Below are 15,320 nucleotides of genomic sequence, written 5' to 3'. Positions count from 1 at the left end.
TAAGATCGCCAATTTCCCTTTCGATCATCGATGGTTCTCTCCGAAAAATTCAGAGTTCTACTTTATCAAAAATGGCCGCCACAATATAGCAAAGAATGCTGAAAGTGGCGGTAAATACCAACAACATTAATGTAAAACTTATAAAAAATTGTTACAAGTCATAGAAAACATGATGGATATTATCCAGTTATCAATCACTACAAAAGTCTAAAAGTCTGAAAAGACCAGTTTTTGTCTTAATTTGCATGAACTTTTACTCGACATTCTCCAAAAGTATGACTTGTGTCTTAATTTTTCTTGACAAATTCTCATTTATATTAAATTTGTATGAAATTTACTCGACATATTCTCGACATTCTGAATATGGTCTTAAAATTTCTTGACAAATTCTTGACATTTGAATACTGTCTTGAAATTTCTCGACATATTCTCGACATTCTTATTTTTTCTCAGTATGGCTTGACATATTCTGAACATTTTGAATCGTGTCTTAAATTTACTTGACAGTTCTGAGTTTTACAAATCATGACCAATATTCATGATATAACTTTAATCTTTGTTTCTCTTTATATGATATACTGTTGTTTCAAGTTACACTTCTTTACAACAAAAATAAAAGTTGGGCATGTAAAATAATTGAAAATTTTGGTATATAAATATTTTTACAAATGCAAATATGGCTATGAAATCTAAAGTATAAAATAATTTAAATGTAGGTGTGTTGATATAAAACAATTTCAATGTGGGTTTTTAAATAATTACAAATTTTGATTCCTAAATCTTATAAATTAAATGATTCAAACCAATCATACTGTAGACATATTTCATTCTACATTCATAATATTCAATGTTGATAAGGTAAATAATTATTATACCAAAATGTGGTTTATATAAATAGCAAATTATGATGATATACAAATCATTCATTTAACAGAAGAAAAATTTGTGTAATGTCATCTGTTGGAATATATTAAGTATTACACATGGACAGGATGTTCCCCATAAAATTAAGGTATTCCACACCCCAGAGTACAGCAACTGTCAAATAGAAGTTATTGCTTTACCTGTAATCAGCCATACAACTTATCAGTTGACCGACCATGCCACTTTGTTGATAGATGAAAATGAAATCATCATTTTGATGAAAAAAAATTGAATTGAAATGGATTTTCTTCATCAAAATTATGAAGTTAATTATTTTAACATAAAAACAAATTGAATAATTCCCAAAGATTAAAAGAAAATTATTATCTACTCCAGGAATAATAAAAAAAATGTATTTATAATGGGTCCCATCAATGATTTCTATAGAAATCATCGGTCTTATGAAATGGTTCTCAAACAGACATGCATAATATAGATCTAAACATTTTTTTCTTTTCAGGAAGGAGTTATCACAAATATTTTATTTTTGATAAAAAATTATAAAATTCAACACACAAATTTGAATAAAAAATGTTTTGGGGTTATTCTAAAAAATGAATAAGGTTTTTGAATCAAGATGGGAACAAATTTTTTGACCTAAACGAAAGCCCCCCCCCCCCCCCCCTCTTTTTTTAGCCACACAAACCCAAAAGATGAATTGTGGGGTCCAAAAGAGATACAAGACACCTATTTTAGTAAAGCAAATTTGACTGGCAGTTTTGCGAACGGCAAAAATCTAAATGCTGTTTGTCAATACCTTCGACTTTTATTGAGATAGTGTCAAGACATATTTAAGACTGTCAAGAATGTGTCGAGACATATTCAGACATTATTTAGAATGTCAAGAATATGTCGAGACATATTCAGACATTATTAAGAATGTCAAGAATATGTCAAGACAGATCGAGACAAATTTAAGACAGTCAAGAATTGGTCGAGACTAATCCAGACTCTTATCAGATGATACAGGAAGTGTCGAGAAATTTTAAGACAATGTTCATACTGTCAAGACACTTGTCAAGAAAAATCAAGAACCTTATTAGACAAATTCATACTATGTCAAGAATTTTTAAAAATTATTCAGACAAATTAAGAATGTCGAGTAAAAATTCATGCAAATTCAGACAAAAACTGGTCTTTTCAGACTTTTTGACTTTTGTAGTGAATGGAGTAACAATAGTTTACCGGAGCATCTGAGTGCAAAACAATTTTTTTTTTTTTTATTAATATGGTTTCATTTGATCTTCTTTTTATGTGCTGTATTATTACCGACTTCAATCTAGAGTTAAAAGTCCGTACAAGTTTTGATTGCTCAAGTTTGCAAAATGAATGAACACATAATTACATGTATCATCATAATAAAGGTTGAATAATGAGATGCAAACACGGAAAAAGACAAATGTCGTTTCATGTTTTTAGGAAAGATAGATTGTACGTGCATTAGTAAGATTGTATACTCGAGATATCTATTTCAACTGTATCTTTACATTTCGACTGATACACTGGTAGATCAGGAAATGTTCTCCTATAAGTAAGTTATATGCTTGTTTTATATAGGCACTATATGTGGGCAAATATTAAGACCTGCTCGATGTCCGTCTGTAAACTCTATGTGTCAACTAAATTGGAACAAGGTAGGATGCATGTTTCATTTAAAGACAACTAACACAATAATTAGTGGTATATAAATGCATCACCTGTCGTTAATAAAAAAACATCAAATATATATCAAGTTGGAAATTATCTGCTACATAACCATTATTTCCAACAATTGATTTCAATTTATATGTCCAAAATTTATCTTTGAGATTCTTTTGTATCGTCATTTTGTATATTATACACTGGCAAAAATGCCACACATGTGTACATGCGTGACACATGCGTTTCACTTGCGTGTCACACGCATGTGAAAGAGACGTTTCATGCCACGCATGTGACACATGTGTGAAAAACACATGTGATACGCATGATACACACATGTGATCATGCGTTTCACATGTGAAGCACATGCGTAAGGAAATACACCTGTGATACATGCGTGATTACTACATGTAAAAGGCATGGTGCCTGTATTAAATATTTTTCAAAATGTCCTCCTATTTGTCCAATTACCATGATTGTTGACATGTTTCTCAGTTCTCATGTGAATTACATGCAATTTCTAACACATTTTTCTAACACATGCGTTATACATGTGTTTTCTCTATATATACACAGGCAAAATGAAATTAAGGTGAATTGAGCATCAATCACACAAATTCACAGTATTTGAGCATATTTTAGATAAGTTAATGCTAATCTAGTACACATTCTATTTTGATATATAAATATTCTTCTTGGTCTTGACTATGTGTTCATACTTCCATTATATTTTACTTTCTTGATCCTAAACAATACAAAAAATATTTATCTATCAACTCCCAACTCACAATATCTCCAATGCAAGAGATAAGATGCAATAAAACAAAGAAGGCAAGCAAATATCCAGGTCACCTTAGTTCACTCCTAGAATTTTTTCGGTTATGTTCAAGTCTCAATACTTTTTTTAAAAGTCATGTAAGGATTGGTGATTCATTTATAGAATATGTATGCACTAATGTATATTTCATTTTTAATATGTATGTACAAGTCATTTTGTGGTTATCAGCCATGAGACAATCCAATCCCATTATGGAAATAGTCTTACTTGCAAAAGATGCCAATTTTTCTTTTGAAAGTTTTGAAGAAAAAAAGTATTTTACCCTGCCACATATTCCTGTGCCTGTTTCAAGCCAGGAACCTTTTCAGTGGTTGTCTAAGTCTCATCCTAATAAAAAAAAATATTTAAAGAATTTGGTGTTGATGGCAGCTCTTTGATTGGTATAGACTCTGGTTAATTAAGTAGATCATGACATTGTTTAGACACCTGTTCATTGTTGAGGACTGTATGTTAGCACCTTAATGCTTTTCATGTGTTTTTGTTGTGTAGCTGTCTGATTTATTTATACCTCATATCTCATTGTATTAATAAACTGAAATAGAAAGTTCTGTGAAATATATTTTGATATACCATATTGAAAGTCTTGCTGTTATTTACAACCATTTCCTTCTTATTTCATATATCTATTTCAGTTTTTCATTTTAACACCAATCTTAAGGTTAAGGCAAAAAGAAGACAAATGTTGACAAACAACAGGCATATACCATTAGAAGATCTCAAAGTTTGGCTGCACAATAAACTAAAAATTCTTGTTATTTCAAATATTTATATAAAAATCAGTTTAATACATGCATTTTCCATTTTTAGACTGTAATTGTCATGTTGGCACAATAATTTGAATTTGAATTGTATTATATTCTGAGAGTACTTGTGGTTGAAAAAATATACACGATATTTAATTCCATGTGTTTTAGATTTCTTGAATACACCATTCCCATATAATGACTACATGTCTGTTAGTAATGTTAAGAGTTCTCTCCTGCATGTAATTGCTGTAATTGCTATTTGTACCCAAGGCTTCCTTCATACATTTGCACTTATCCTTCTAAGATGTTGCTTGAATGATAAAATCCTGTAATACATTATCAGCCATCAGACTCTTGGAATACAGTAGCGGTAATAAAAAAAAAAACTGTAATCACAGAGATATGTCTCGCTTTTTAGTAATTTCGATAATGCAAATGTTGAAATTAAAATAGCAACACTTTAACATGTAAGATTTGCAAATATTCAAAGTCAATGAACCATGACTAAAGGTACATGGCTAAACAATCTCCATGGAAATTAGATGTGCCAATGCTAATATAACGCATACCAAATACCATTGACTTATCATAAGTAGTTCCCTTTAAAAAACCTAAACACAAACTAATACATGTAAACTAAGAAAATTTTAAAGTCAATAAATGATAACTGAGGGGGGGGGGAATAATCTCCATGGTAATGAGATGTGCCAATGCTAATACAACTGCATACCAAATATCATTGACTTACCACTAGTGGTTTCCCATAAGCTGACCTAATCACAAACTAATACATGAAAACTAAGCAAAAGTTTCAAAGTCAATAGACCATGACTGAGGGGGCAGGGCCAAATAATCTTCATGGAAATGAGATATGCCAATGCGTATTTAACTGCATACCAATTATCATGAACTTACCACTAGTGGTTCCCCATAAACTGACCTAGTCACAAACTAATACATGAAAACTAAGCAAAAATTTAAAAGTCAATAGACCATGACTGAGAGGGTGGGGCCAAATAATCTCCATGGAAATGAGATATGCCAATGCTTATACAACTGCATACCAATCATAATTAACTTACCACTAGTGGTTCTCCATAAACTGACCTAATCACAAACTAATACATGAAGACTAAGCAAGAATTTCAAATTAAGTCAATAAACCATAACTGAGGGGGCGGGGCCAAATAATCTCCATGGTTATGAGATGTGCCAATACTAATACAACTGCATACCAAATATCTTTGACTTACTACTTGTGGTTCACTATAAACTAGACCTAATCACAAACTCATACATTGTTGACGCCGCTGTCGTCACCAACGCCAGAAACAGCATACCTATGCCTCGCTTTTTGACTCCGTCAAGCGAGACAAAAACAGCATATATTTTTTGTAAAGCATACATCAAATATTGGATTACCAATCAGGCAAAAAATGATAACATCAATTTAATCTCCAATGATTTACCAAACTTACATATATATATATATATATATCGTGTGAACAACTGGAGTGGATTATAATAGTTGTTGTTTATCATATTTATTTTTCGTTTAATGTCTTTTACGTAAATTGGAATTGTATTACATCTGTAATTTCAGGACCTTTTATAGCTTGCTAGATGCAGTATCAGTTTTGCTCATTGTTGAAAGCTGTTCATACAGTGATCTATAGTTGCTAACATTCAGTCATTTGGACTCTGGTGGATAGTTGTCTCATTGGCAATAATACTACATACTCTCATTTTTATCAACATAAATTACCGTAATAATGAAAACTAACTCTATTCATGCATGTGTACTACACATTACCTGTATATATAATATATACTAGAATACTCCGGGACATCATGGTGTTGTGACTGAAGCAAAGTACCTTAGCCTTATTTTTAGCCTGAATTTTAAGATTTTTCGTTTTGTCATCTAATAATGTCATGCTGGTCATTAGGTGCACAGTTTTCTCTGCTTTCAAAATCTTTCTTTTTGAACCCTTCGACCCAGAACTTGTTAATTATCTGTAGTAATAATTATGTGGAAAACAAATGGGCCTGGAATGGTGTAATTTTTAATCAACACCATTGTCCTATATATATAAGTTATAAATAAAGTTGAATTCTTTGAATCGTCATTTTTATGTCATGCCGGCTCACAAATTGGACCTTGTTATTTTAGTATTATAGATCTAGATTACTAAGTGCTTGTAGAAACACAATTCCTCATTTTTCAAGCCCCTTTCTTACATGTCTTAACCTCATTTAAATTACAATACCAACTAAAAGCTCCAAGGAGCATGTGTCGCTCACCTGATATTTTTTTTATTTTACAATTGATGCATGAAATAATGCAACCGATATACTTTTGCTTTAGTTTCAAAGATATAAGTCAAAAACTGCATTTTTCCCCCTATGTTCTATTTTTAAACTAGATACCCTAATGCTTATTATGGCCAAGTTTGGTTAAATTTGTCTCATTTGTTTCAGGAAAAGACTTTTGTAAAAGATTACAAAAATTTACGAAAAAATTGTTAAATTTGACTTTAAAGTGCAATAACTCCTTATGGGGTCAATTGACCATTTTGATCCTGTTGACTTATTTGTGAATCTTATTTTGCTGAACATTATTGCTGTTTACAGTTTATCTCTATTATAATGTTCAAGATAATAACCAATAAATTGCTTTGCCGAGCGCAGCTGGATATGACCACAGAGGTCCAACCCTGAACAGTTGGGGCAAATATGGACACAATATTCGCGCTTGATACAGGTCTGAATTTGGATTGCAATTCAATATTTGACACATAATAGGTTTCTGACACAGAATAACTGTAGTCAAAGAACTTAGAATTGGTTATATGATTTGAATTTATATTCAAAATTTTGCTTTTGTGTAATACACTATGCTGTTGCGAATTGACCTCCATCCCCTTTTTCAAAAAAAAAAAAAAAATTTGAAGGATTTTCTTTTTGATTTTGATTTCTGAAATCTTGAGGAGAAAAAATTGTCCCCCCCCCCCCCCCCCACCCCTTTTTCCAAAAAAAAAATCTTTCCCTCAGTTATGGTCATAATTTCAATTCAAATTTCCAAGATGTATTTGAATTACCTCACTTACACTGTAATTTGTACTTAAGTAATTGTCCATTAACCAGGACACCCTTGTTTTTTCTCACTTTTTTGCCCCCAATTCCTAAATGGTTTGAGCCATAACCCCCAAAGCCAATCCTAACCATCCCTTTGTGGTATGGAAACTTGTAGTATAATTTCAGAGAGATCCATACACTGTTCCACAAGTTATTGTCATGAAACTAGAAAAATGCTTATTTGGGCCCCTAATTCCTAAACTGTTGGGACCATAACCCCCAAAATCAATCCCAACCTTCCTTTTGTGGTTATAAACCTTATGTTTAAATTTCATAGATTTCTATTTACTAATACTAAAGTTATTGTCCGGAAACCAAGTGTCTTTGGGCGACGACGACGACAACGTGATACCAATAATTTTTTGTGGTCGTATAAAAATTGAAAAAAAAATTCTTAAAATTACCTATTCAGGGGCAGCAACCCAACAACCTGTTGTCTGATGCGTCTGAAAATTCAACAGAGATAGATATTCACCTGATGAACATTTTTACCCCATGTCAGATTTGCTCATAATGCTTTGGTTTCAAAGATAGAAGCCAAAAACTGCATTTTACCCCCATGTTCTATTTTTAGCAATATTGGCAGTCTTGGTTGATGGCCAGGGTCAACGGATATATTTTTTAAACTAGATACCCTAAGGATGATTTAGGCCAAATTTGGTTTTATTTGGCCCAATAGTTTCAGAGAAGATTTTTTTAAAAGTTAACGGACGACGACGGACGCCAAGTGATGAGAAAATGATGCAATTAACAGCAAAAGAAGGCGAGACACTGGGTTCTGCGGAACCCTTACGTTTTTTTTGAAATTGCCTTGGAATTCAGTATTTTTGTTATACCATTTGGAAATTAAATACTGTAACAAATACATACCAGTAACATTTATATATACTGTAGCTATAGGATCTCCTCAATATCTAATCCTGTTGTTAATTTCATTTAAACATATAATGTATATAGCTTCCCTTCCATTTACATCTGAGGAGCTAATTCTGAAAATTAAAATTCCTTTGATTATCATATAAAATCTTAACCTGATGCAGTCTGCTTTCCAATAAGAATAAATTAGGAATACAGTTATCCCTTGGCAAAGAGAGAGAAAACAAGTGATATTTTTATATTATAACCAATACTGCACATGGTAATTGGAACATCACTAGTTTTCTGGATTGGATTGTTGCTCACTTTGTCAGGATCTTTTACAGCTGACTATATACTGTAGAAACATTAATTTTCGTGGGGTTAAAATTTCGTGGTTTTGTCTCTTTACAAGATTTCATGGGGATTTAATTTCGTGGTTTCCAGTAAATGGAAGTGATATTATATGTAGGTTAAATTTTCGTGGGGGTTTTAATTTCGTGGATATATTCTTTCCATGAAATAAACGAAATTAAATCCTCCACGAAAATTTCTGCTTTTACAGTAGTATGGTTTTGTTCATTGTTGAAAGTCATACAGTGACCTAAATTTTTTTACATCCTCTTTGACTAATGGAATGTTTTCTCATTGACAATCCTACCATACATTGTAAGACCTTATTTATAAAATACTAAAAATTTCAATCTGTGACAATAACATTTTATTAATTAAATAAGGTAATCTGATCAACATTATGAAGCAATTTTCAAAACACTCTGTCATTGTCTGACAGCGATCAAAGTAATTTTAACTTCTATGACAATGTACAATGATGTATATATGTGCAAGGCTCAAAACTAAGTATTACAACTAAATTCATACATATATCCATATACATTTACAAGGTACTTAAAAAATCAGCGAGACTGATGCATAAAATGTAGGTAAAAAAAAATACTTTTGTTGGATCCTGCATCATAATTATTACAAGTTAATGAAGGCAAGTCATAATCATTGAGTACATGTACATTATATTTGAATTTAAAGTAAAGAATAATCTGATTAGTCTCTAATCAGTAATGAAGCCACACAACACTGTGTGATAACAGTGACATATAAGCCTCCCATAGATGCACATACTATTATTTTAGGTCTTTTGTATATATATGTTTAAGGTTACTTAGAATTGGCTGTTGACATACATGTACACATGGACTGTCAGGCATGGAGTCATTGGACCCTAGGTTACTCCAGTCCATTATCAGTCACTATCAATAGTCAACTCCTCTGTCCATTTGTTGTAATACAATGTACAGCTGAAAGGGAGAAAACAGTACTTTATTAATAGCATGTGGATGCAAGACTATAATAAGTATTCAAAGAGTTTTGCAAACAATTAGCTGTATTGTATTTTAAGCTTGGCCTTCATTAAACTTGATTTTACCATAGGCGGATCCAGGGGGGGGGGGGGGGGGGGGGGGGGCACTCCAGTCATGCTTCAGTGATTCCCTATATAATCAACCAAATTTTTACCACAAAAGGGGCCCCCCCCCCCCCCCCCCCCTGGATCCCCCTATGGTAAAATAAAGTTTAATGAAGGCCAAGCTTAAAATACAATACAGTTATCTACTTTCTAATGCAGCATATTAAAATAAATACCATTTAACAAATATTTTGCATTGTCTTTAGCAACTAAACAATGTGACGTCATATGCGTACTCATGATGTCAAACATAAAATTCTAGAAGTACATTTTATTTATACCTTTCGTACGCTTCAGAATGGTTTCAATGTTGACAAAAAAAATGGAGGACCTTTCACTGGACTGAAAATTTCAAATACTCCAGGACCTTTTATTTTTTAATGCAAATTTTAACCCCTGCATGTAGACCAATTTGAAAACCTGGCCCAAAATAAATAGACAGCTGCACCATGAGCACATGATACACCAATCGCTTATTCAAAGAATAAAGTTCAATAACTTTTCAATGTCATAATCAGACATTCATGAAAAACTAAAGGGAGGTTTTCTTAATAGATATAAACCAGTCACCAAAGTTTCATGATAACTGCTCAAAGCATTGTCTGAAATATGAAAATTCCCCTTTTTTATGAATAAAATCACATAACTCTGAAACATAAAATCTAAAATTAATAAAAACCAAAAGGGAGCTTATGACAATAAATATAAACAATTCACCAAAGTTTTATGAAAACTGCTGTAAGCATTTTTGAGTTATTGTCTGAAAACTGGAAAATCTCCCTATTTTAAATGAATATAACCCCACAACTTGGAAACATAAAATCTTAAATTTATAAAAATCGAAAGGGAGCTTATGTCAATAGATACAAACAAGTCACAAAAGTTTCTTGCCATTTGGTGAACACATTTTGAGTTATTGTCCCAAAACTGGAAAATCCCCATTTAAAGTTTTTTAATGTTTTTTGGATATCAACAACTTTGTCAAACATACATGGAATTTTGACATGGAATTAGTTATATCTGCACACAAGAACACACATTTGTATGTGTTTTTTCTGCATAAACATGTAATTCATAATTTATTAAAACTTCCGACATAGTCCCATTGTGCATCTCTTTTTTATGCCCTTGGTGTAACGGAGGGGGCATCAAGTTTTACACTTGTCTGTCTGTACATCCTTGCATTGAGAAATAGGTTTTATACCCTTTTGATATATTGAATATTTTGACATTACACAGTCATACTTTTCTTAAGACTGCATAAAATGACAAACTGTGAAACATTGTTACACTAAATCTGTTGAATGTAAACTGATAGATATTTTAGTTTGGGAAAACATGTTTTTTGCACCTTTTTTATTATAAGACCTATTGATGAATCCAGTCCTTTTTGGCTAATTTTGAAAGTTGGTTCTTATGTTGTTTGCTGTCTGCCATTACTGTATGTAGTTTATATTTTTCATCCTTGTAGGTTACTTTATGGTATTGATTTTGTTCATTGTTTAAGGCTGTACATTGACCAGTAAATGTTTACATCTTTGTCCTTTGGTCTATTAATTGATAGTTGTCACATTGAGGATCATACCTCATCTTTTTATATTTATATGCTAGGTCATTGAAAAAGCTCCAAGGATACAACATACTTTAATTGTTATATATTTGCAAAGTCATTCTGATAATGCAAAAACATAAATTGATTGACTTTTTTTCTTATTTTAATGTCCAGAGGCAAATATTTTATGTATTCTAAACGAGAACAACTTATCATGATCAATTAATAATATAGGCCAGTCTGACAATGCTTGTTTTAGACCCTTTTTGGTCTCTAATTCCTGAATGGTTTGGGCAAATACCCCCAAATGAAACTTAACCTTCTACAATTTCATAGCAATTAAAATACTTATAAACAAGTTATTGTCCTGAATTTAGAAAAATGCTTGATTTGGGCCTTTTTTGGCCCCTAATTCCTACACTGGTTGAACCATGACGCCAAAAATAATCCCAACCTTCCTTATGTGGTATTGAACCTTTAAATCTAATTTCATAGACATTCATACACTTAAACTGAAGTTATTGTCCGGAAACCAAATGTCTTCGAACGAGTTGATAGCAATATACAACCTCAAAACTTTTTTGCTGTAGTATACAATATGGTTTTTCTTTTAAACATTTTCATAAATAATCTAAAAGAGAATGTAGACCTGTTTGGGATTGCTTGCAATGCAATTTTCATTACATTAAACAATATATATTTCCACGGAATAACTTCTGTAAACCTAAATTTTAATAGCACTTACTTTCTAACTCATACATTTCAAAGTGACATTATTCCTGTATAAATTGCCAAATAAACGGATCACCGATGTAATAATAAATCTTAATTATAAATTTAATACTAAACAGAAAACAATGAACTTGCGGAAAAGATGGTATACCGCCAACAAAAGGTGCAAAGGTTTTATTTCTTGGTTTCCTTAAACTGACCTCATCATCATGAATATCAACAATTTTTTTACGACTATGCCTCTATTGAAAACAGCATGCCTAAGTCACAGCTTCATAACTGTTGTGGCTAGACAAAAAAGAACAAGCGATTAAGAGAGCTTTGAATGCAATTTTCTATAAAAATGACCTGTAAAAAAAATTAATTTGTTACTTCTAACATGGATAATTTTCGAACTTGCCCACAACATTACAAGAATCAAACTTTAAACTCTTTGACCTCAAACTTTTAAAAAAATCTTCGAAACTGCATGTACAGAGCCTGACAAGAAAAAATTATTCAAACATAGTTATCATTTTTATTACATACCTCTCATCACAAAATTATTCATTGACTACTGCTCCTCATATCCACATAAATCAATAGGACAATCTATGACTCCACTATATAATCTAGAAAGCAATGCCTCAAATGAATTCTGTCCTGTTGCTTAGCTTCTCCTACTTCTCAAAGTAATTGTACTTTCGTTGAAAAAGCTAAAATAAATAATGTTTAATAAAATGAAGTTATAATACAATGTATCTGCCAAAATTGCCTTTAATATTTTGATCTGGCAAAATTGGCTTGCTTTGATCTTTTAAAACTAGACCAACAAACTTTCCCTGAAAAAAAAATGACTACAAAAAAGTATTTAATCATTTTATTAATGTTCTAATCCATCATATAAATTCCATATGACCCTTGAATGAAGGGATGAACAAAAGTGATTACATGTACAGTATATATTACAGGATCTCTGAATCTGTCATGATTTATAATGCCAATCTTTGGGGATTAAGTTATTAATAATCATGATACTTTGAAATTTTAAGTCATTCAAAGTTGTTTAAATTACACCAAAAGTTGGACTATTTTATATAAGGTAGTATCTGAGAAATGGACTAAACCAGGCAAGGTTTGGTGGTAAATACATTGTACATGTACAATGTACTTTGTTTTTGGCTTTGAACTAGGTGTTAGAAACTGGGAGTACTCTCAGATCTGAACTTGGGTCTTTTTTGTTGTGGGGATGTGTAAGTACCCACCACGTCTTGTGTGTGGTTTTGTTAGATGTCTTTCTACTTTGTATAGATCTGACGAGTTAAGCCCTTTTCACATCAATATACCAGTTTAGGAGGTGGGTTCGGCACCACAAACTACTAGTCTAGCCCCACCCCATCCTGTACATATTTGTATGTATGTGCCTGTCCCATGTCAGGAGCCTGTAATTAAGTGGTTCAGTTTGTCGTTTGTTGCTGTGTATCATATTTTGTTTTTTTTGTTCTTTGTTTTGTATATAAATTAGTCTGCTAGTTTTCTTGTTTGAATTATTTTACAAATTTGTCATTTTCATTTGGGGTCTTTTATAGCTGACTATATGGTATGGGGTTTGCTCATTGTTGAAGGATGAACAGCAGTCTTCACGATGAACTGCTAAATCTACAGGCCCGGAGCTCAATTTTTGAAAATTTTTGGTTAGATTCTGTTGGCTTGTAGATATGATTTTTACAGGCCCGAGAGCAATATTACAAGCCTGGGCTGCCTGGGCTGCCTGGGCTGCCACTCAGCGTGAAGACTGGTACAGTGACCTCTAGTTGTTAACTTTGATGTCATTTAATCTCTGATGGAGAGTTGTCTTTTCTCATTAGTGTAAACAAGATTTTATTTTGAAAATAATTAGGTTATTTAAACATTACAATATGACAGTTTTATTAGGATTGGAAAACAAGTGAATTTTCACGGACTTTTACCAATTCCTCTCTTTTCTCATTGGCAATCATACCACATTTTCTTATTTTTATATTTACATTACGTACATGTAAAGTAGATCTTTCATCTTCTGGAGGTGTCCGATTCCTAAGTACATGTACAACAGGGGGCCCTAATTAACAGCATGATTTTGAGTCGGCTAAAAAACAATCAGATAGATTATGATACAATTAACAGGTTTCTTTGCAATTATTTTGCAAATAACTAAGCTAATGCAAGAATAAAGTTATTTTCCAATAAATACATAAATTAAATAATAGTAAATAATGAATCTACAATTATATTTTAAGACGTGAAACATCATTTAAATTCAATAAATATCATATATTAAATTTCAATTTTTTTTTTTAATTCTGGGTAGATGAGTTTTCATTTTTTTAAAGTACATATAGGGCGAGTTGGTAGACCTTTATCTGTTTATAATATATTTATTATATATTATCATGATTATATTCATTTGGATTTTACCCAAGTTAGGCAAGTTGCCACTGTTGGCAGGACTACATTGTATATTTAACAGGATTTAATCCTTTTCACAAGTGGGGCGATTTTTTTTAATGTGGGGCAAGCAAGTTGGTATGAAGGGAGCTACCACTTGATTTGGTGGGGGGGGGGGGGGGGGGGGGGCGGGGCTAGGATGAAAATGTTATGAACAGTTATCCTGCATTGTTTTTAGTTGTAATATCTGTCCTGACAGTTTATTATTCATTCTTTTCGGTCCTGGCTTTTATTTTTTTACTCAAAACTCCTGTCCCGCATTTTTTCAAATTCCGTCAAAGCCCCCTCTCCCATAAAAATCAAATGGTAGCTCCCTAAACAAGAGTGGAGCGATTTTAAAATAATGGGGCGTTTTGCCAATTGCAATGGAGCGAGTTGACTTGCTTCCGTTTTTGCCAATCTTTGACTGATTTTCGGGTTTATACATGCATGACATGGATAAAGTCAAATGGTTTTTCGTGAAAAGTATAGCACTAGCATCTTCCTAAAAATGCGCATGATTATATTTACATTTCATTGCGCTTTCCAAGTACAATAAGTTGGTACGTAATCCATCAAAACGAAACACTTTCGTTGCGTTGACTTTCGTTCCCCGGATTCAGTTAATCGACAATGTAAGTTACTAACCCATTTCAATATATCTGTTTATAATAACTTTTTGATCCATCAGTTTGAAAAATCAAAGGTCTTTGTATCAACTATCTGACTATCTTTGTCCATTCTTTTAAAACATGAATTCAGCAGCAGACGAGCGTCCATGGATTTTGCGTCATAGTATAAAAACTACAACGGTGAAAAGATTTCCGGGTTTCCGTATTCGACGTGCCAAGCTTTCGTACATTTACGTATATATATGAGAGTTAGTCTGGAATCAAGAATGGGGATTTAAATAAGGACACAAAAAAAATATATAGATAGTTAAAAAGCAAAAATATAGAAAGAAGG

At 32.2% G+C, this 15,320-nt stretch overlaps 1 protein-coding gene and 1 long non-coding RNA gene across 7 annotated transcripts in view; one reads left to right on the top strand and one right to left on the bottom strand.

The window, feature by feature from the left end:
• Nucleotides 1-15,320, top strand: part of LOC127723086 (apolipoprotein D-like) — a 205,469-nt gene that overhangs the window by 68,031 nt on the left and 122,118 nt on the right. The gene's annotated exons all lie outside the window — the stretch shown is intronic.
• LOC127723093 (uncharacterized) lies at nt 4,218-15,305 on the bottom strand. 3 transcript variants are annotated; one of them, XR_007991852.1, is made up of 6 exons: nt 14,886-15,305; nt 13,925-14,016; nt 12,438-12,604; nt 9,345-9,458; nt 8,158-8,276; nt 4,218-4,475 (listed from the first exon to the last, which is right to left on the bottom strand). It is a non-coding gene; the product is annotated as an uncharacterized LOC127723093 (long non-coding RNA). The 3 variants fall into 3 exon arrangements; XR_007991851.1 differs by having other exon boundaries at nt 9,323-9,458; nt 15,003-15,305; XR_007991850.1 differs by having other exon boundaries at nt 15,003-15,304.

Source organism: Mytilus californianus, unplaced genomic scaffold, assembly GCF_021869535.1.
Source record: "Mytilus californianus isolate M0D057914Y unplaced genomic scaffold, xbMytCali1.0.p SCAF_13, whole genome shotgun sequence".
Lineage (NCBI taxonomy): Eukaryota > Metazoa > Mollusca > Bivalvia > Mytilida > Mytilidae > Mytilus > Mytilus californianus.
The sequence above is the reverse complement of the archived record's forward strand: the minus strand, read 5'-3'. Positions and strand labels throughout refer to the sequence as shown.